The following is a 23522-nucleotide window of genomic DNA, read 5'->3' as shown; positions in this document are numbered from 1 at the left end:
ACAATGAGTCATGCTCACGGCTTCAGCTTTACTGCGGCTCCCTGGTCTAGCGCATGAGCCACCTAAAGCTGCATGCATTACCTAGGATGATTTCTGAGTCCTACGGTCTACCTCTTGTTGCTGTCTTGTTGCCATCTTGTTGCTGTCTACAGGGGTTGACAAGAAAGTGTCCTGAAAGATAATCTGTAAAGCGGGTTGTGTAAACCCCAGCTCATGTTCTGTTTAGCTGCAGCTCCACCAACTGGGCACTTATGTTTGTGCAGTCTGATGTTAACAATGATTAGTTAAATTGGGATCCCATTTCATCGTTCAGAGTTGCATAACGACAGTGATCTGCACACTTTTGCAATGGAGCTGGTTTCCCATGGTTTAATTCTCCAGCGATCATCAATACTCAATAGTCAATACTAATATGAAAACCAATACATTTATTTAGGAGAACGAAATGTAATCTTTATTATAAAATTCACCGGTTGTGAACTCCATATCAACCCAGGCTCACAAATATATAGTTAGGCAAGCTCTGAGACCTAGGACAAGGTCACTGATTAATAGGTCACAGGTGGGATGGCATGTAGCCGGCAGACAAACGAACAAAGAGGAAACCTTAGATCAATCCCACAGATAGGCGCAGTGACTCTACAATGGTCAAGGGAGATAGGCCCCAATAAAACACACATGGGTGGAGGGGTATGTGTGCTCCTAAAACACCATAAAGTCAGATGCCTCATGAGTTAGGAACATACAGCCGATCACCACATGCAGTGATCATGCTCTCTCAATGCCGGATATATGTACACGTTAACTACTGGTCACATTGTTTCCACGCAGGGTCGAGGCCTACCTGTACTTTACATTAGACAATTAATTTATGACTCCAAAGGCAACAACTTACATTCCTTACTGAACATGGATAATCATAAATTCACCTATGATGAACTGTATAAAAGGAGGCTGCAGACCGACTGTAAATTTAGACTGTCTTCAGACCCTGCGCCTCAACTGTTCTCCCGACCACTCTGTTTAATTAAACAAACTGTTCCTGTTTTGCCAAATGCCTCTTGTCTCTTGTTCTTTACAAGGTATTTCATGTTCAAGCAACATTATGGCAATCCACCATCTGAGCTGATTGGAGCCTCAAACCCGACTGGCCCCATTGCAACCAAAGTAAGGTGATTCACATTTGTGTATCAAGGAAGGTGAGCAGACACTGCAATTGACTAACAGTTCTGCTGAATCCGCGGGGCGGAAGTCCGTCCTGAAGCAGCTGTCACAGAGGGTAAGAGACTACATCAGAACCTAATCTAAAGCAATTGGTGTATAGTAAACAATGGAGAAGAGTAAAAAGATAACCTGAGCTCCCTGCCACTGACAGAATCTAGCATACTACCTATTTTATATGGCCTAGCTGAGTAGCTGTAAGTGAGCTTCGGAGGTGATCCCACGTAAGTCACCTTTTTTGATAGTTAGCACACTAGGAAAGGTGAATATTTATTGTATAGATGTGTATGGCTCCCAGGATGCTATTTTTGTGGAAGAGCTATTCTGATTGGGTGGAGTTAGCAGCTCAATCTCATATTTTTACGTCTAAAAGGTTTTCTCAGTGCTTCTGGTTTCTTAACACTGTTAGTTTTTTAAAGGAATGAGAGGTGTTGGTCACATGGACCATTGGCCATGGCACAGCTGGTATGCCCCTGGGTATGAAACAAGGTGTGATTCAGACATTAGAGAAAAAGATTTAGACCTGGGAAACTAGGTGAAAATTTAGTTTGGGAAAGAGGGCATGTGGTTCACACATTATTCCTTTTCCCCAATCTATTGCTATTACCCTTGATCCCCAGATTTTTGGGCACTAGATGTCTAGGCTGGCATTGGACCCCCTCCCATGGGACTCATTCCCCAAGCATGATTGAGATGAGTGCCCCTGCACTGGAATTCCATGTCTGGAGTCCATTGATATTTAATGAAGGTGGCCCCAATTATGTTAAGGGCTGCCATGGGACCTCAGACGGAGGAGTGGTGTAGTGGGCTTGCTACCTCAAGCAAACTCATCTCTAAGAGGTCCCTGGGCCAAACATTGTCCTCCACTATGGTGCTCCTCCTGCGCATCCTGTTTACCTCAGATTGGATATCACTTGTCTCGATGAGCTGTCCTCCTCCAGAAGAGTGGAAGGTGTAGCCTATAGTGGCTTGGCAGGCATGCAGACAACCTTCTAGACTCTAAATGCGCCCTTAGGTCAAGTGGATCAAAAGGTCTATTCAGATGAGCACAGTTCCAACAATTATTTTGTATTTTATGGGGCTTGATAAGCTGTGGAAAGAAATTCTGTATTTTAGTATGTCAATAACTAGAAACAAATAGATTGATCTGAAGATAGGGCAGCTGACACTCAGAACCTATCTGGTTCCCATTGGGAAGCTTTTGGATCCTTGGACAAAGTGGTACCATGGCATAGGAGATCATCCGTCCAGGATCAACTTATTCCCATATTCTGGCCAAGTGATTTTACTAGTATGCTGGATCCCTGAAAAATATTCAGGATAAAGAGATTCCTATTTCCAAATCTATCCTCTCTCAAGGACACTCATGTCCCATCTATATTTAGTGAATAGATGCTGAAAGTTTATACGGTTAAAATAACACATTTATTAAACATACAAAAAATGCCTCAAGACACAAAATTATTTTTAGCAGCAAAGACACTTTCTTTGATGACCATGCGACCCTTGTAGCCTCAATATATCTGAAGTGGAAGCTTGTACTAAAGTCCTCTGGCATATCAGCAGATGATGAGCATACCGTGTATTTCTGAGTGTGTAATATATTTTAAATATTCTCCCTTTCAATGTGCCAATGGGGCCTTGCAAAGTATAATTTGATGTGGACATAGTAATCAGGTAATGCTTTGTTGAACTCCCACAGGCACTTAGGAAGAGAATGCACTTAGAGAATGAACAATTGTTTGCCATTGAGCACGTTACTCGTTATGGATGTGTGAAGCACCCACTAACATATTTTAGGGCCTTTTGGGTGTGAATTTTCGGCTTAAGTATAGCTGGGGTAGACCACTGAAGACAGATAGGCATCAAGACTTCAAAGCTAATAAAAAGCGTGGACCAGATACCTGCGCAGGTCGCACAGCTTTCTTTGTATAAATGCAACAATACATGTGTATTTCCAAGTTTTTCAACAAATGTGTAGTCCAATAAATTGGGATTACTATATTTTTCTTAATCGTGAGCAGCGAAGGAGTGTTGCCTCACTGGCTCAAAGCCAGCAGCTGAAAAATACAACAATATTTTCTTATCATTTTATTTTTCAGCAGCTGATTGAGCCAGCTTGTGCAGGGAGGGCCTAGGGCCGGGCCATGGGAGGGGGAAGAAGGAATAATTGGTGCACTTTTAAGTGTGCATGTCAGTTTGTCCGGCTGTCTTAAGCTGGCCAAACTCACATGCACACTTAGGTTTCTCCAACCCAGCTGTATTGCATAGCCAGGTTACTGAAATAGCACAGACTTGCTGTGCCTGAGCGAGCTTTAATCCAGCCCACTCAGGCCAATTCCAGCGCTGCTCTCAAGCATGAGAGCAGTGCGGCGATTGGATGGGGAGTCCGTGATTCTGTCCCAGGGACTCCTGGGACCAGGAACTGGATGCAGAGGAGCTTGAGGCAGCCAGCAGCACCAGATCAAGTCTTTTTTTTGCTTTTATTAATTAACTTCCCTGCCATGCGCTACCCCCGCGTGTTCCACCCGCAGGCCCCCCTGCACCCACTCTACACACCCCACCACTCTTTATCTTTGTCGGCCACCCCTGAAGGCAAATTCACATCCAGTACTATTAGGAACTGCTTGAATACTATTAGTTCATGCAACATGAATAGATGTCAATGAAACATTTTGGGCGCACTAGGAAAAGGCTGCCTTTGGCCACACATTGAGGTGCCAATTCCGATCCGGTAAAAAAATTCCCCGTCCGACTCGTATCCGGATTTTTTTCCGTCCGAATCGTCAAAGTAGCGTACAAACTGCCAAGTACGATTCGAACGGAAAAAAGTCCATACGAATCGCATTGGGAAGATTTCCCCACACGTCCTCGGGTCGGGAAGAGTCACCGACACGTCCCCGGTCGAAAAACCCACCGTGCGGAAAAATAAAGTCCGACAGCGCAAGTACGATCCCTCCCGTCCTCCCCATTTCACAACCGTACGCAAAAAACACCGTCCGAACCGAACTCCCATAGCAACCATGGAGACATGTGCCCGCATACGCGCCGAACACCCCACCACCCCCCCGCCCGCGTATGTACGCACCGAACCCCCACCCCAGCAGTGCATGTACGCCCCGAACCCCCACCCGTGTATGTACGCCCCGAACCCCCACCCGTGTATGTACGGACCGTACCCACACCTGTGGAAGTACGGCCCGTACGCCCACCCCAGCAGTGTATGTACGCCCCGAACCCCCACCCCAGCAGTGTATGTACGCCCCAAACCCCCACCCGTGTATGTACGCACCGAACCCCCACCCGTGTATGTACGCACCGAACCCCCACCCCAGCAGTGTATGTACGCACCGAGCCACCACCCGTGTATGTACGCACCGAACCCCCCCCCAGCCGTGTATGTACGCCCCGAACCCCCCCCAGCCGTGTATGTACGCACCGAACCCCCACCCGTGTATGTACGCACCGAACCCCCACCCCAGCAGTGTATGTACGCACCGAACCACCACCCGTGTATGAACGCCCCGAACCCCCACCCGTGTATGTACGCACCTAACCCCCACCCGTGTATGTACGCACCGAACCCCCACCCCAGCAGTGTATGTACGCACCGAACCACCACCCGTGTATGTACGCCCCGAACCCCCCCCAGCCGTGTATGTATGCCCCGAACCCCCACCCATGTATGTACGCACCTAACCCCCACCCGTGTATGTACGCACCGAACCCCCACCCCAGCAGTGTATGTACGCACCGAACCACCACCCGTGTATGTACGCACCGAACCCCCACCCCACCCGTGTATGTACGCACCCAACCACCACCCGTGTATGTACACACCTAACCCCCCCCACCCGTGTATGTACGCACCGAACCCCCACCCGTGTATGTACGCACCGAACCCCCACCCCAGCAGTGTATGTACGCACCGAACCACCACCCGTGTATGTATGCACCGAACCCCCCCCAGCCGTGTATGTACGCCCCGAACCCCCCCCAGCCGTGTATGTACGCACCGAACCCCCACCCATGTATGTACGCACCGAACCCCCACCCCAGCAGTGTATGTACGCACCCAACCCCCACCCGTGTATGTACGCACCTAACCCCCCCAGCCGTGTATGTACGCACCGAACCCCCAGCCGTGTATGTACGCCCCGAACCCCCCCCAGCCGTGTATGTATGCCCCGAACCCCCCCAGCCGTGTATGTACGCACCGAACCCCCACCCATGAATGTACGCACCGAACCCCCACCCCAGCAGTGTAAGTACACACCCAACCCCCACCCGTGTATGTACACACCTAACCCCCCCCAGCCGTGTATGTACGCACCGAACCCCCACCCGTGTATGTACGCACCTAACCCCCCCAGCCGTGTATGTACGCACCAAACCCCCCCCAGCCGTGTATGTACGCACCGAACCCCCACCCGTGTATGTACGCACCGAACCCCCCCAGCCGTGTATGTACGCACCGAACCCCCACCCGTGTATGTACGCACCGAACCCCCACCCCAGCAGTGTATGTACGCACCCAACCCCCACCCCAGCATTGTATGTACGCCCCGAACCCCCCCCCAGCCGTGTATGTACGCCCTGAACCCCCCCCAGCCGTGTATGTACGCACCGAACCCCCACCCGTGTATGTACGCACCGAACCCCCACCCGTGTATGTACGCACCTAACCCCCAGCCGTGTATGTACGCACCTAACCCCCAGCCGTGTATGTACGCAACGAACAACCACCCGTGGAAGTACGGCCGTACCCACACCCCACCAGGGAATGTACGGACCGTACCCCCACCAGTGCATGTACGGACCGTACTGACGCCAAAAACACACGTACTGAACCAGGACAAACCATATTTACACAAGGAGAGTCAATTAGAGTTTCCCCACACCACCAAACATGCCCAACAACCCCACAAACATCACATACACTGACCTGCAACTGCCAAACTGCCAAACAGAGGCCCAAAACTCAATCACTCCTCATAACACACCCACACAAATTTCAAACACAGCCACACCCACAAATGGACCAATAAAAATGGACCACACACACAAACCATGAGCCTTTGCAACAGACCCACTGCTGCCAGAGCCCACAGACGACCCACACCACCATACTTGAACCTCACACTTGCATACCTTCACACAACCACCTACAAAAACACCCCCTCATCACATTCACACACACACCTCCACTACCACACCCACACACCCACAACCATCCACACCCACACCCCCACAACCATCCACACCCACACCCCACGCCATGTCCACCACCAAGAATCCAAAGTTCACAAAGGAGGAGCTGGAGATCCTTGTCGACGAAATCCACAGCTCTTTGGAACATTGGTCAGACAGACCAGCATATCCGAAAAAACGGCCATGTGGCAGAGGATTGTCGATTCTGTGAATGCTGTTGGGACCACCAGAAGGACCAGGCACGAGTGCCAATCCAGGTGGTACGATCTGCAGAGGACAGTCAAGAGGAAGATGACTGACAATCACAACCAGGGGAACATCACTGGAGGAGGGCCGCCCCCCAGACCGGTACAATGCCATCCCTGGGAGGAGAAGGTGATGTCCACGCTGGCGGTGGAGGGACTACACGGACTACCAGGACTCCCAGACCCTGGTGAGTACACAAACAACTCACCTCACATGGGGGGGATGCCATACACAATCAATCATGCATGCCACCCCCCCCAAGCCACCACCGGACACAACCACACTCCACAAACACACACATTCCACTAGCGCCTCCATGCCCATGCATCAATCAGGGCCATGCCAAGTCACAGGCCACACAAAACACCAACACAACACAGGATGTGGCCGATGCTGGGAGTGGGGGCATCAAAACTAACATTGAGCAATTCACAAGCACACAACAATGCCCTCAGCCCATATGGCCCAGGGCACAGCCATACAAACTGTGTGTACCCACACAGTACTGTCTTGCCTGCAAATGGTGGCTGCCATGCAGGATGACATGGGTCTGAAGGCACAATTTGCACATAACAGCAGACAATGAAGATGCATCACTCTGATAGAGTCTCAGCACACACCGCCACAGCAGCAGCCTACACTCAGACACACTGCCCAATGGGTGCCCGGAGAACAGGAACTAACTCACATGAACAAGCCAATGGCCATTCAAAGACCGGCTAACTGTGTGTGCCCAGGAAGCTGGCCTGAGGTGACAGAGGGTGACAAATAGAGGGAGGGAGAGGGGGAATGAGAGGGAAGGAGACAGAGGGGGACACAGGGAGACAGACAGAGGGAGGGAGTAGGGTGACAGAGGGAGACCGACAGAGGGAGGAGGGTGACAGAGGGAGGGAGGAAGGGAGACACAGGGAGACTAAATCACCCTTGGGTGGTGTGGCCATGTCCACTCGTCAGCCGGTGGACTGTGTGCATGCAGACAAGGTCTGGCAGTGCCTCAACCCCCCCCTACCGTAGATGAAGACCGGTCCATGTGTCAATCTGTGCACGAGTCCATCCGTGCTGCAGGCACAGACCTAACCACACACCCAGTATACCCACCCACTGTGTCGGTAAGAACCCTGTCACAAATGCTTCAGTCACCTACCTGCAACATCAAATTGCCTTGGCAAAACACCATTTGGCCACGTACAGTGCAACACGTAAGGCGCCTCTGCATGGCTCGCTACGCCCGCACACCACACTGCTGACTGTGTACCCAAATAGATGCATCAACTAAGATTGTGTCACACATGCGTAAAGCCCTGACAGCTGTGGCCAAGGGACATACCCATGCACAAGTGCACTGTGAGAGGAATGCAAGACAGATCCAACTACCCAGAGGAAGAGTGCCAAATCAGAAATGCATGAAACATGGATGCCACATGTAACACTGTTAACATTGTCTCTCTCACACACAGGTCAACGTCGACGATCACCCCCCAACACTGGGGGGGAAGTCTCACAGGACCAGGCTCCGCGGGATGAGGACCCCACCGCCAGCGACGACTCTCACCACTCCGTGGATGACCCAGACCAACCTGGCCCCTCTGGTGTGCAACCACCTGCAGCACCTGCGTCAGGTACAACTGTGCCAACCACCACCCCCATTCCTGCCACATCCCAGGAGACGTCCAGGAGCCCTGCCCGCACACGACCACCCAGCCAGTCTGCCCAGGAGGGACACGGTCCTCCGGGCACCCAGGAGGAGGCAGGCGGCAACGCAAATGCCATCCCTCAGGGGTCCCGGAGACCCGATGCGCCCACAACGGCAGGCCAGGTGCACGTGGGCAGGGGTGGCGGGAGTGGAGGACGGCGGAGGCGCGAACCTGACCAGGGAGCTCAGGACCCGGTAGTGTCCCAGGTCAGCAACATCCTGGATACATACCGGCGTGACACCAGGGGCATGGACCAGATTGCGTCCACCCTCAATGACATCAAGGGGACCCTCGAGGAGATGAAGACCCTGCAGGCCCAGCAACATGCCTGTCAACTGCAACACCAAGGAAGGATGGAGGATAGACAGGCTGAGCTCGTGGCGGTGCAAACCCAAATGACCGGTGTACTCCGTCGGATTGCCGACAACATGGGCAACCCTCCCTGTGGCACCAGGCGAAGGCCATTACCAGACACAGGGAGGGATCAGGAGGAGGAGGATTCATCCGACGGAGCGTCACAGACATCGTCACGGCCTGCTTCCGAGGGTCCCCGCAGGAAGGTGGGTCGTCCACGAAAAAGACTGTGAGAGTCAGCAGAACATCACCATCTCCCAGGTCACCTGGCCTGGCACCTGGCCCTCTGGCCCAATAGCAGCACATGACATTCTCTGCCACATGGACTTGCTGGTCACTGTCTGACCTATGTTGACGAAGACTGTGGCATGGACTCTGACATTTTGCTACGGCAAGGATACCAACTCCCCCAGTGAACTTTGGATTCTACACTCCCGCTGTGCACCTCTTGTCATCCCCACAAACCCGTACCCCACCACAAATAAATTAATCACACTTACAAGATGATGCCGTGATTCTGCATTATTACAATACATGTGTGTGTCGTAAAGTCAAAGCATGCCTGATCTCAGAATTAACTCCAACCATCCAAACCGTGGGGTCGCAGTCTTGCACAGGACACACATGGGTCCCAATGTATCATCTGATACAGACATGGAGTACCATACTCACCTGTGCTGGGCCCAACCAGCTGAGTGGTTCCCGCACAACTGTGGCTACAGACACATTCAGGGGAGCAACAGTCATGCGCAGAGGTCAGGGATCATGTGGAGTGACCTGGCTTGCCGCTCCCAGGTATGTCTAGACATGTGTCCCTACCATGTCCTGCATGCTTGCGTCAGGCGGATGTTGAGAATGGTGGCTAGGCCAAGGTTGGATGCATGGAGATGCCAGAATGCAGTTTTGGATCACAGTGCCACATGGTTGTGTTGGGGTTGTGGGCTGCATCATGAGTGTGGGCGTGGATCGAGAAGGTCATCCTGCAGCTGGCTGTGAATCATTCCCTCCATCCCGTTTGGACGTTGATGTGGCCTGGTTGCCCGATGCAGTAGCAGAGCTGTGCAGATGCACTCCGGATATGGACAAGTATCATGGGAGTCGTAAGGCACATGTCCGTAGACTGCAGGGTAGGATTCGACACGGATGTTGTAGTTGCCCTGGGGGATGGTCTCTCTTGCCTTGAGGTGGATGGAACTGTGCATCTTGTGCATAATACAGTTTCCACTCCCTGACAAACCGCTAGCATCTTGTCACTCTACACATAGACACATATGCACCACCTCTGAAAACTATGTCAGACATGCCGCACGCACAGTGGCAACAGGCCACCATTGACAGGGAAGAGGCACCTTGGAGACAGAGGGACAAATTTATTAGTCATGTGTGTTGGAATGACAATGATACTCTGTCAACACATACACAGGTCATGTGGATGAACATGTGGGAGCAACACTGGCACCCCCCATTGCAACACAGATGCTGGTATTCCATTGAACTGGCACACAAGTGACGGATAACAGCTAAACACCCCCAGCTGCCACGGAGAGGCTGCTATACACCATTGAGGCCCTGATGGGGCAATCACACACCATGTCAACCCGGTGCAACCTGTATGTTTCCGAGGCCAGTGTTACACACATTGATGGCCTCATCACAATCCCCAATCCCCTGACACATGACAGTCACCAAGTCTGACCATGGCTCCAGGTGAAGCCTGCCCCATGTCATGTTCCCCATGTAGGATCCACATGTATGCAAATTGACCACACATGAACCGGAGAAGTGCACACAGACTACAAACAATTTACACACCCAAAACGCCGTGAGGCATCCCTTACCCTAAGGAGATTTCCAAACTTGCCCGTGCATGTGACGCAGAATCAGCACATGTTGCTGTGTTCATGAGGAGTAGCAGGAGCACAACAATGCCACCAGCAGACAGCATGCCCATGGACCTGTGGAAGAGAGACACACAAGGAGTCAGCCCAAAGGAGCACATCCGCAAGCATGTACTCAACACGTATCATGTTGTCAACATGACAGGTGACAATGATGACTCTCTGACAACATCCTTCCATTGCGCCATCACTCGAGTGACACTTCAATACACACCACTGACTCACTTGGCAGACATGCAGATGGACACACACATTGCAACACATGCCACACACGGCCCAATGCGTGCACACTCAGACACTGGAACTCACCACTAAGCAAAGAAGTTGCGTATGAGCCGACTCCGCATGTCCTCCACAGCCTCCTCCACCTCCACATCACTTGCCCCATCACCCAGGCCTTCATCCTCCACGGGTGGATGGTCCTGGTCATCTTGATCCAGTATGAGTGGAACAGCTTCCTCCACTGCCATGTTGTGCAGCATGCAGCAGACGATGATGATCTTGCCCACCTTCACCGGGGCATATGGGAGTGCTCCGCCGGTCTTGTGGAGGCACCGGAATCGGCTCTTCAGAAGTCCAAACGTCCTCTCAATGACTCTCCTGGTCCGCCCATGGGCGTTGTTGTAGCGGTGCTCGGCAGACGTGCTGGGGTTGCGGACAGGCGTCATCAGCCATGGCATGTTGGGATAGCCAGCGTCCCCTACAAGGAAACATCATGGACAGAAGTGTGTCAGCACAGGCAGTGAGATTGGAAGATGACGCCAAACACTGAACTGCCAGAGTCTACCCACCAACAATACATGCTCGCTCGTTCCGCAGCTGCAGCATCATTTCAGGCAGCCTGCTACGCCTCATGATGAAGGCATTGTGTGCTGATCCTGGAAAGCGAACACAGACATGTGAAATCACCATGTTGGACAGACACACCACAAGGGCATTAATGGAGTGATAATGTTTGCGATTCCTATACACCACCTCCTGTGCCTGTGGTGGTACCAACGCAACATGTGTCCCATCTATGGACCCAATGACATGGGGCATCCCTCCCAGGGCATAGAACTCACGCTTGACATCTGTCAACTGCTCACGAATTGGGAATTTAATGTACTCATCCAGGTGAACCAACATGGCCTCTAAGAAATCATGCAGAACACGGCTGAACATCGTCTGGGACATGCCCCCGACGTCAGCAATGGTATGTTGGAACGTACCCGTGGCAAGGAAATGTAGGGCTGCCATCACCTTCAACTTGGGTGTCAGTGCACTGGGATACCTGTGGCGCGGGAGGAGTTGTGCTTCCAGCCGGCCAGTCAACTCATCAATCAACCGTTGGCTGAATCTGTAGCGGCGTATACAGTCCCGTTCATGCAGGGCAGCCATGTCTGGCATACGTCGAGGGAGAGGCGGAGCCCTGCAGTGAAATGGAAGGAACACCGAAGAGTGAGCACTGTACAACGACATTGTCAATGCACTGAGCACATGTTACACAGCCAATACACAAATGCCACATTCTGAGTCAGGTCTGTGCCACATTTCCTGGACACGTACGCCAGTCAGGTGACACTCCTACCAAGGGACAGCCACTAACGGAGTGGGGCAAGCTCACGATGACATGGCATGAGACTAGCTGTGGGCCAGTGTAAGTGAACATGCACACGCATCACAGGATTCACAGACATCCACACATGTGCAGAAGTAGTATGCGTATGGTACAGACAGGTTGGCGGATGCGATATGCACTGGTCACATGTCATAGGAAAAGGACAGGCCACACACATTGCCTTGGAGGAGTACATGTCGAGACAGAACATACATAGAGAGCATGTGGATATGTACTTGTTTTGATACTCCGTGTAGTTGCATACATACACACCTCATGGCAGATCACATATGTGGGCTGGTGTGCAGAACAGTGTGCCATGGCCATCTACACACAGACACATGTTGGCAGCAGCAACTGCTGATGCATTGGACCACACACCTACAGCAAAATCATGGAAACACATGCCACACACATGACATGGTTGCAGCGTGCAACGCAGCCATACACATGTCATGTGTAATATTCCGTGTACCTGGCATCAGGGGACAGGTGCAGGTGTCCGTGACTGGGACATGCAAGTGACTCATGGCTCCACTAGTGTGTACGACATGCACACATGTCAAAGGAGTGAAGGGGATGTGTGGTACAATGCGCACCATCACACACGACATGTGTACACAGCTCATCGTACATATGCTGTGCCCACACCTCAGGGGTAAAGTGCCACATCACATCCTGGCACACCTGTGTCACACACATGTGGTATTGCACAGACAATGCATTGGTGTCCACCCTTGGCAAAATCTGACCGCTCCATTCCTGTCTGTGTGCCGCCTGTCACCACTGACAGGTGTGAAATGCACCGTACATACGCTCTGAGTGCGTGTATAGGGTCCCTGGGCCAATATGGGTGCTGGCGTATGCGTACGCCACAGTAGTACGAACCGTACACGCGCTTGTACGGTCCGGATCACAATATGGGCGCTGGCGTATGCGTACGCCACAGTAGTACGGACTGTACACGCGCTTGTACGGTCCGGATCACAATATGGGCGCTGGCGTATGCGTACGCCACAGTAGTACGGACCGTACAAGCGCTTGTACGGTCCGTACTACTGTGGCGTACGCATACGCCAGCGCCCATGTTGTGATCCGGACCGTACAAGCGCGTGTACAGTCCGTACTACTGTGGCGTACGCATACGCCAGCGCACATATTGTGATCCGGACCGTACAAGCGCGTGTACAGTCCGTACTACTGTGGCGTACGCATACGCCAGCGCCCATATTGTGATCCGGACCGTACAAGCGCGTGTACGGTCCGTATCACTGCTTGTGGGGTGCCCTAGGGCGTGGAACGCACCGTACCTGTGTGTAAATGTATGAAAACACATAGGGGACACATGAGGGACAAGTATAAGGGCCTAAATGCATGATGGTTGCCATGGAGACTGAGTTAGATTTTTGAATTTGAGCACCAGGTGCCCAGCAGAAGTCAGTTTGAAAGAATCTACATTGTTGCAAAGTGGATGTTGACTTGACATCATCATCAAAACTGAAACCATGCAAAGCCACACACTGGGGTAGGTTTGAAGGGATTGGATGAAACGTAGGATGCAAATGTGACTGACCAATCAATCTGTACTCCTGTACATGAACAGGCCAGCCAGGCATATATAAGGCAGCCAGGTCCCATGAGAGAGCACTTGCCTGCACATCCATTCATCCATGACCACTGCTGCTGATAGTGATTCCTCTGGCACCATGTCCAGGACTGTGGAGAGGTCACAGCCATTCACCCAGGAGGAGAACCTTGCCCTGATAGATGTGATCCTCCCACAGTTCCAGAGCCTGTATGGTCGACCAGGGGTTCAGGTGAGTGCAGACTCCACTAGCTTAGACTGTGCCCCTTTTGTGTGACAGTGACTTCTGGCATTGTGTCCATGTGTGACAGACATGCACTGTTGTTTAGAGTGGGTCCCAGGGTGTGGAAGGCCTCATGTCACCCATGCAGAGCATGCTGTGTTTCCTGTGTGCACTCCTCACTTGCATAGTGCCTACTGTGACAATGAATGCATGGTGCATGCCACATTCTGCCTGCATACTCCTCCTGGGGATGTTGTTTCCACAGTCCTGATGTGATCCTGTGTTCCCCCCAGTGTGACAGGTGACAGTACCCATGGATGTGTGTTTGTTCAGTGTACCTGTGCTGTGAGTGTCCAAAGGCCGTGTTCGTCCCCTGCACATTGGTGTGTGTGTAAGTCCCCTGTCATGTGGGTGAGTGCATATGGGGAGTGTTGCACACAAGCAGCATGAGGGATGGATATAGCCTGGCCATCCGATGTGAGCAGGGAGCAGTGCTGTGTGCATGCCGTGCTGAGCCAGCCCCACACCTGTGACACCCCCCGTCTACTGGCACATGGGCAGAGTGAGGTGTGTACCCGCAGTTGGCAATGCCATGTGATTGTCCTGTACCTGTGTGTGTCTGTGTACTCTGCTGAGGTAGCATCAGTGTGCTGGGGCAGGTGACTGCTGTGAGGTGCTGTACATAATCCTGGTGTAGCCTGTGAGGCACAGTGTGATCCCTGGTCAGTGAGTGTGTGTTACCCCTCATGCCACCCGTGTACTTTCAATGGCACGTAGTGCATTTGGCCTTCCACAGTGGATAATGTCCCTATGACAAAGGTGCAATGAGTTGCATGCATACCATGGCCTGTTCATAAAGAGGATTGTTCTATATGTGTGTCTCTGTGTCTTTGCTCATGTGGATTAATGTATTCTCACTTTTGCATCCTCACAGGTAGGCGCCATTGCCAAGGGGGAGATCTGGAGGGAAGCCGTCAGTGCCGTGAGGGGTACAGAGGGTCGGAGGCGGAGCCTGTCTCAGGTGAGGAAACGCTGGCAGGACATCCGGTGCTGGACGAGGAGGATTGCACGGGTCCTGCTGGGGGACTCACCTGAGAGCCGTAAGAACCGTGGGCGCCGTCGTCTGACCCACATCCAGAAGCGTGTGCTGGCGGTGGTCTTCCCCGATATGGACAGGCGCCTACAGGAGAAGCAGCAGCAGGAAGGGGGTAGGTACATGTGTGTCAGTTGTGTGTCCCCAGCCAATGTAAGTGCGCAGTTGCATGGATACACTGCCAGGGTTTGATTGTGCAGTGCGTCAACTTGTCCCCAAAGTAGCCCGGTGCTGTTCTCACTCCCTCCCTTCCCCTCCTTGCCATGTGTTCCCTGGTCTGTGTGTAGCCACTCTTGCACAAGGTTATTTAGGCAGGCAGTTTATGCTGGTGCCCAATGCTAGCAGCATCATGTGTGGGGGTGATGTGTCACAGGTCTGGGGACCTTGCGTGTGCCATGGCCAATTTCAGTCATTGTGGGGTCCATGTCACTTGGCAATGATTGTGAATCACGACATAGGGGTGTGTCTCCAAAGTGTACAGCCTTCCAGCATGCATGTCCAATTGTGTGCCCTCTGACATGATGTGCCTGAGTGGGAGGCCTGCTAAGTGCAGGGACGGTTGCTTAATTTGCAGTCATGTCCATCCTGGACCATGGAGGAGTGTGGGCACTACTGTGCCCTGGGGCACCTCTTCCTAGGTATCATGTGCGTCATCCAACAATATGGACATTCACTGTGTCTTTGCCAGGGGTTGGGTAGGGTGGCATTGTACCCTGGGCTCAACTGTTATGACCTACAGGTTGCTACATGAGTCCACTGTACAGGGGGACCCATTTTGCTTGTGCATACTCACAGTGGGCATTACCTGTGTGTGTTGTTAAGACAATCTGATGATGTTTGCTTGTCAATGATGTGTGGACAGGCGCACCAGGGGCAGTGTGTGTACAGTCATGAATTAGTGGAGGCCATGTGTTTTCATCCCAGAGTAAGAGGTGTACATACTTTCTCCGTCTCAATGAGATTGTCTCAGGTGTGGGTGGTTTGTGCGTACAAGGCCTACATGCCAAAAGCTCCATCCTCCTTGCTGGGTTTGGCCTGTGTGTGATGTTTGACTGGACATACGCTCAAGGTGCAGTGACCCAGTCATGTTTGGCATGGTTTCATGTATTGCCTTTGCAGCATGTGCCAAGAGTAAATGGATATGATTCCTGCTCATCCCTTTTTGACGACGCAGTGTGGTGCAGATGCTGTGCACATTTGTCCTCAGAGGCTGGCTCCTCTGTAAAATTTGAAGTGAAGTGATTTGCTGTTGTGTCATGCTCTCCATTGTTTCTCAGTGGCATGGTGGGTCGACAAACTGTGTGTTCCATGGCCTACATGTGTACATTGTTTTGTAGGTGTAACTCCTGTTGCTTTTCAGGCTATGCAATGTGACCTATGTATATTTGACTCATGTGACATATGTGTACAGGTGTCTGATTATCTCCTGTCTCTTCACCTTGCCCACAGCATCGCCGGGGGACACGGAAGGAGACACTAGCACGGACCGGGAGGAGGGATTGAGCACCAGTGCCAGCAGTGCTGTCCTGTCTGGCACATGGAGTGGCACGGAGGCCGAGGGGAGTGAGGCAGAGGACCTGTTGAATGCCAACACAGACTATGACGCAGACGGGTCCGAGGCTGAGCTCCCAGAGGTGGCGGAGTCTGCCCCCCCAGCTGAAGGCAGCCCTCCACATCCCCCCGCCACCTCAGTTTCCATCACCGGCCTCCCACCTGCTCGTGGCCCTTCCCTCCGTGCTCGGTCCCCACATGTCTCCTTCCTGCCAGGCACCGCACCCCCTGCCCCTGTCACCACTGCTGCGGTGAGTGCGGAGTCTGTGGACATCCTGAGGCAGTTGCAGGTTGGTCAGACTGCGATGCTAAATGTCCTCCATGCCCACACCCAGGTGCTGACCCAGATGGAGGCATACATGGAGGGCATGTCGGCTGCGCAGTCTGACCAACGGCAGTTGCTGAGGTCCATAGACTCCACACGGACTGCAGCACTGGATCTCCTGCAGCGCTGCCTACCCCCCCTACCCCTGCACCATCCCCAATTCCCACTCCCGTGCCTGTCCCACGCACATCCAGACGTCAGCGTGCACGCACCCCAACAGACACAGGCACCACACCACCAGGGAAGTCGAAGCGCACACCTCCTGTCACGCACACACAGGGTGAGGAAGGCACACCCACTGGGTCGGGGGGGAAACGTACAACACGCAGCCACAGTGGGAGTCCGCAGTCCACACAACCCACTCCCTCCAAATCCACTCCCCTTAGCTCGCCTGGCCAACAGTCGGTGACAGCATCATCCACTGCAAGTGTGCCCCCCAGCCCCAGGATGACACCACCCCGCAAGCGGTGGAGGCGGGGCCCGGCCAGGGGAGTTGAGTCCCCCACCCTGTCCACACCCTCCCCCAGTGGCGCTGCGACCCATCCCTCTGCCCCCCCCAATCCTCCTTGGGGCCTGTGGTTCGATTGGGTGCGGGGGAGTCGCTGGGGGAACTTGCCGACGTGTGCAGCACCATTCTGTCCTCCACCTTTGGCGCTGGCACCCCCCCTGTGGCAGAATCATCCCTCCCTGCACCCACAACACCTACCCTTGCCCCTCCTGTCCCTGCGGTGCCTGTTTCCACCCTCCCCCCTGATGCCCCCTCTTCTGTGGATGAAATGGACATGTGAACTGTGCAGGCAAGCTAGGGGACACACGTCCCGATGTGTACCCCCCCGGACTTTGCTGCTGGCCTGGCCCATGGCCCTTGTACATAGTGGACATTTTCTCAGAGATATTTTCCTGCTGAATAAAGCATTTTCTTTTTGTTTTGCACACTGATGCTTTCCTGGACTTGCTGTTGGTGCTGGTGCTCCCTGAGTTGGGGTGGTGATAATGTGTTAGGGGTCTGTGAAATGTTGGAGTGTGCTGCTCATGGGGTGTACCCTGCCATCTGCGTGCCATCACAAAGGTCTCTGCCAATGGTATTTGGTCATGTTTGCTCTCACTGTATGGTGACATTGTCCCAAGGTGTGTTCCATCCTCTGTGGAGCAGGCCATTTTCCCTGCAGGGTGTCTCCCAAATGCTGTGCTGTGCTGTGTCTACATTTCCTGGATGTGTGAGGGTTGCCTTTCAATATAGCCATGCTGGCTCAGCGATGGCTCCACCTGCATCTGGGGTATCACCCTTGTTGGTCACTGAACTTGTTGATGGGGTATATTGTCCTATGTCTGGGCACTGCTGGGAGGACTCTGCACCCACCCCTCCTGTGTCTGGGCACTGCTGGGAGGACTCTGCACCCACCCCTCCTGTCTCTGGGCACTGCTGGGAGGACTCTGCACCCACCCCTCCTGTGTCTGGGCACTGCTGGGAGGACTCTGCACCCACCCCTCCTGTCTCTGGGCACTGCTGGGAGTGATAGGCACCCACCCCTCCTGTCTCTGGGCACTGCTGGGAGTGTTAGGCACCCACCCCTTCTGTCTCTGGGCACTGCTGGGAGTGTTAGGCACCCACCCCTCCTGTCTCTGGGCACTGCTGGGGGGACTCTGCACCCACCCCTCCTGTGTCTGGGCACTGTTGGGAGGACTCTGCACCCACCCCTCCTGTGTCTGGGCACTGCTGGGAGGACTCTGCACCCACCCCTCCTGTGTCTGGGCACTGCTGGGAGGACTCTGCACCCACCCCTCCTGTGTCTGGGCACTGCTGGGAGGACTCTGCACCCACCCCTCCTGCGTCTGGCCACTGCTGGGAGGACTCTACACACACCCCTCCTGTGTCTGGGCACTGCTGGGAGGACTCTGCACACACCCCTCCTGTGTCTGGGCACTGCTGGGAGGACTCTGCACCCACCCCTCCTATGTCTGGGCACTGCTGGGGGTGTTAGGCACACACCATTCTTATTGCAGGTTAGGTGCGTACATACACGGGTGGGGGTTCGGGCGTACATACACTGCTGGGGTGGGGGTTCGGTGCGTACATACACGGGTGGTGGTTCGGGGCGTACATATACGGGTGGTGGTTCGGTGCGTACATACACGGGTGGGGGTTCGGTGCGTACATACACGGGTGGTGGTTCGGGGCGTACATACACGGGTGGTGGTTCGGTGCGTACATACACGGGTGGGGGTTCGGGGCGTACATACACTGCTGGGGTGGGGGTTCGGTGCGTACATACACGGGTGGGGGTTCGGGGCGTACATACACTGCTGGGGTGGGGATTCGGTGCGTACATACACGGGTGGGGGTTCGGGGCGTACTTACACGAGTGGGGGTTCGGTGCGTACATACACGGGTGGGGGGTCGGGGCGTACATACACTGCTGGGGTGAGGGATCGAGGCGTACATACACGGGTGGGGGGTCGGGGCGTACATACACTGCTGGGGTGGGGGATCGGGGCGTACATACACGGGTGGTGGTTCGGTGCGTACATACACGGGTGGGGGTTCGGGGCGTACATACACTGCTGGGGTGGGGGTTCGGTGCGTACATACACGGGTGGGGGTTCGGGGCGTACATACACTGCTGGGGTGGGGATTCGGTGCGTACATACACGGGTGGGGGTTCAGGGCGTACTTACACGAGTGGGGGTTCGGTGCATACATACACGGGTGGGGGGTCGGGGCGTACATACACTGCTGGGGTGGGGGTTCGGTGCGTACATACACGGGTGGGGGGTCGGGGCGTACATACACTGCTGGGGTGGGGGATCGGGGCGTACATACACGGGTGGTGGTTCGGTGCGTACATACACGGGTGGGGGTTCGGGGCGTACATACACTGCTGGGGTGGGGGTTCGGTGCGTACATACACGGGTGGGGGGGTCGGGGCGTACATACACTGCTGGGGTGGGGGTTCGGGCGTACATACACGGGTGGGGGTTCGGTGCGTACATACACGAGTGGGGGTACGGTGCGTACATACACTGCTGGGGTGGGGGTTCGGTGCATACATACACGGGTGGGGGTACGGGCCGTACTTCCACGGGTGGGGGTACGGTCCGTACATACCCCTACCCACGCTCTGCGTGCCTGGGTACGGCCCGTACCCATGCCTTTGGTGGGTGGGTACGGTGCGTCCCCCCATTGTTGCGGTGCCGTGGGGTCCGCACCGTACACAGGCCTTGGGGGCGTGGCTACGGGTCGTACCACGCGTACCCCTACATGACCCCAGCAATGCTGGTACGAGCTGTACCAAGGCCTTTCTGACGTGGGTACGGGCCGTACCGCCATTGTTTGAGTGACGTAGGGGGACGCGTGGTACGTTCCGTACCCACGCTCTTGCGGCCTGGGTAGGGTACGTACCGGTTCGCGTGACCATCCACTTCCGTTGTGGCGGACGCTTGCGTTGCTGGCCTCGCCCCCACCCCCTGGAAGTGACCAGGCCCTGATGGTCAGGTATGTCCAGGCCATGTGTGATTTGGTACCATGTGTTGGTGTTGTGTGTCCTGCCCCTGCCCCCCCCTTTGCCCCTGGTTGTTGTGCTGACCTTCTGCGGCGTCTGCATCGGTTCCTGTACGCCAGGTGGACTGCTAGGAGGGCAGGGATGGCACGTAGGTTCGGGTCCATGTCTGTTCGTCGCGTCCAGCTGCTCCTTGCGTGTGTCGTCCTGATTTCCCGGCAGTTTTTGGCAGCCGGTAAATATTTTCCGTGCGGGATGACGACGGTTCGAATCGTACTTCCTGGTTCGTGAAACGTAGGCTGGATGCGTACCGACGTCAGGTCGGCGCTTTTCAGGATCGGAATTGTGTTTCGATTCTGTTCGGTCGGTGTTTTGTTCGATTCGTACGGAAATGGTGTTTCCGTACGAATCGTACTTGCATTTTCGGATGGATTTCGCACCGGGTACGAGTCGGACGGAGAAAAGGCTCCGTCCGACGGTTCGTACCCGGTTTTTACCGGATCGGAATTGGCACCTGAATGTATTGCTTTAACAGTCTCATGTGTTGCAATGTTTCTCAGATTGTGTCCAATTGTCTTCTATGTGTATTACAACAAGCCCTGTAAAACGGACGGCTTTGTGCTATATTTTTATAATGGTGCTTAAAATGAGGCTGAGCCAACACACACCAATAACAAAGAATTTAAAGTGTGACCCTCAGCCCTCATAAAATTGTTGATCCGGCCTTGATGTTTTTCGGAAGTGATCTCAGGCGATAAACGCTCCTTCAAGTGCCTTTTATTCCCAGGACAAAGTGAATGTTTGTTATGGATTGAACAAATATATATGTTTTAACTGTACAATTATTTGTTGTGATTGGTTATAAACCGTTTTTTATAGGACCCCCAGAGCATCCTGTACATTTATGAATATTGAAAAATGTGCTGGGCTGAAATCTTGCTTATATTGTGATAACGAGCCCTGTTGAAAGAGTTTAGAAATAATCAATAACATTGTGCGCTGAATATGCGACCCTTTGTAAAGACTGTTAATTACTCATTTGAAACCAAAAACATCCATTGATTCGTGTTCTTTAGTTTTGTGTTGTAGGCCTTTCCACTGCACCCTGTATTGATTACAAATAAGAAAATGGGAAGTCTAACTAAAGGGCTGCTGTATTCCCTAGTATCATGGCCATGCCCCCCATGACGTAACAGGCGCGCGCATCCACTCTGCTTGGCACCTCCCTTTACAGGAAGTGGCAATCTAACATGAACAGATGAGGACGGTACCAGATTTAGCAGATTAGGGATAGTTCTCTCTTAATGAGCTCTTCACCTTGAAGAGACAAGTCTCGAAGGAGAAGCCCGGAATGAAGGGAGCCCACTCATTTGACCTTCTCATGACCAAACGAGAAACAAACATGAATTATTTAACACTTACTCACTGCTGTCAGGAGGGTTATGGGAATCCTTTCTGCAACACAAAACACACTCTTCTCGTTTTAAACCGTGCAGCCCAGGCCATTGCAAAAAGAAGCAAACGCGTTTAAAAGATTTTTACTCTGGTAGCTTTTTTTCATTCTCGTTCATCGGCGTGATGATCATGCGCCAGTACTATCTGATACCTGCCAATATTTGCAAATCAGGGTTTAAGCACCCTTGGCACCTATTATTATAATTGTTGTTATTATTTGTGGTTGTAATAGTAGTATTAGTATTGTTATCTTCATAGTTTGTATAATAATCATTATTATTACATAAGTTCTGCACTCTTTAGGCTGAGCACGTTCACATCTTTTTTCGATGGGAAACAAAAGGAAAGGTATATTATGCAGTTTGTGAAAACATATATTTTGCACAGTTTTACTAGAATTCTCACCCTGCACGTATACCATAAAAGCATCCCTAGGCCGCTGATCAGCATTGGACAAAGTAAAGACCCCTCCCTCCAAGCCTCTGTGCTCCTCTTTCTAAGGACTTGCCACAGGAAGATTTTTGAAAGAGACGTGACTTTCAGATGTGTAAACCTGAGCAGCTGAGTCTGAATCACTCAAAGCCCGATCTGCCTTTTGAGTGAACTAATTCAACAAGCATTTACATTGCAATAGGTCTCGCACTGACATTATTTTGAGCTATTGACATTGTAAATGACATTGTTATTTTTTTTTTCTTTTGTAAAACATAAATAAAAGGCATTGCAATTTAAAATGCCAATAGCTAAAAGTTTAGTTTAAGCTTTTTTGTCCAGAAGCAGCCACCACACGCAGTTATTTGTAAACACTTGATTATCCATGATGGACAGACGGGTTACGGAGCCTGCCCCCGAGAAGAGACGCCCACTCCTTTGCTTCAATACCCTTATTTTAAAGCTGAGAATGCCATTATCTGAAGGCAATTACAAGTAACGCAGCAGTAATTCACAGCTGGTGGAAAGACATTAAAAACAAAAACGTGTGCACATATATGGAATGAGGCATTCCAGGTAGGCTACGCCACCAATGCTATGTAAAGCGAAGAATGCAGGTCAGTAGACTGAGGTTTTTATGTGTGGACACTAAACAGTAAGAGACGAGGGAGTGCATTGTAGGGAAGGGCAGTTCAGTGCAACTTTTTCCAGCCGCGGTCGGTAGTAGGAGTAACTGCAGGGCGGTGACGTGGGGAGGGGGAGGGGCAGGGTGGGGGTTAGTAAACTATGGATTATGGAGGTTTACAGGTAACTTAACATATAAATTAATAAAACGAATTTCGTTGCGTGCACAGCATCACATTTGGGGATGCAGTGCACGCAACTAAATTTGTTTTATTAATTTATATGTTAACTTACCTGTAAACCTCCGTAATCCATAGTTTACTACCCCCCACCCTGCCCCTCCCCACGTCACTGCCCTGCAGTTACTCCTACTAGCGACCGCGGCTGCCTTTTTCTCATCCTTGGGCTTTGCTTCAAGGCGCTCTGTGGGGAGCAGCTCTCCCCCATTATGAAACCGAGCCTCACTGATGGCTTCAGACCAGCTCAGGGTCTTGTCTGGACAAAGTAGTAATG

This window comes from Triturus cristatus, chromosome 2_2 (genome assembly GCF_964204655.1).
Source record: "Triturus cristatus chromosome 2_2, aTriCri1.1, whole genome shotgun sequence".
NCBI lineage: Eukaryota > Metazoa > Chordata > Amphibia > Caudata > Salamandridae > Triturus > Triturus cristatus.
This window is presented reverse-complemented; position numbering follows the sequence as displayed.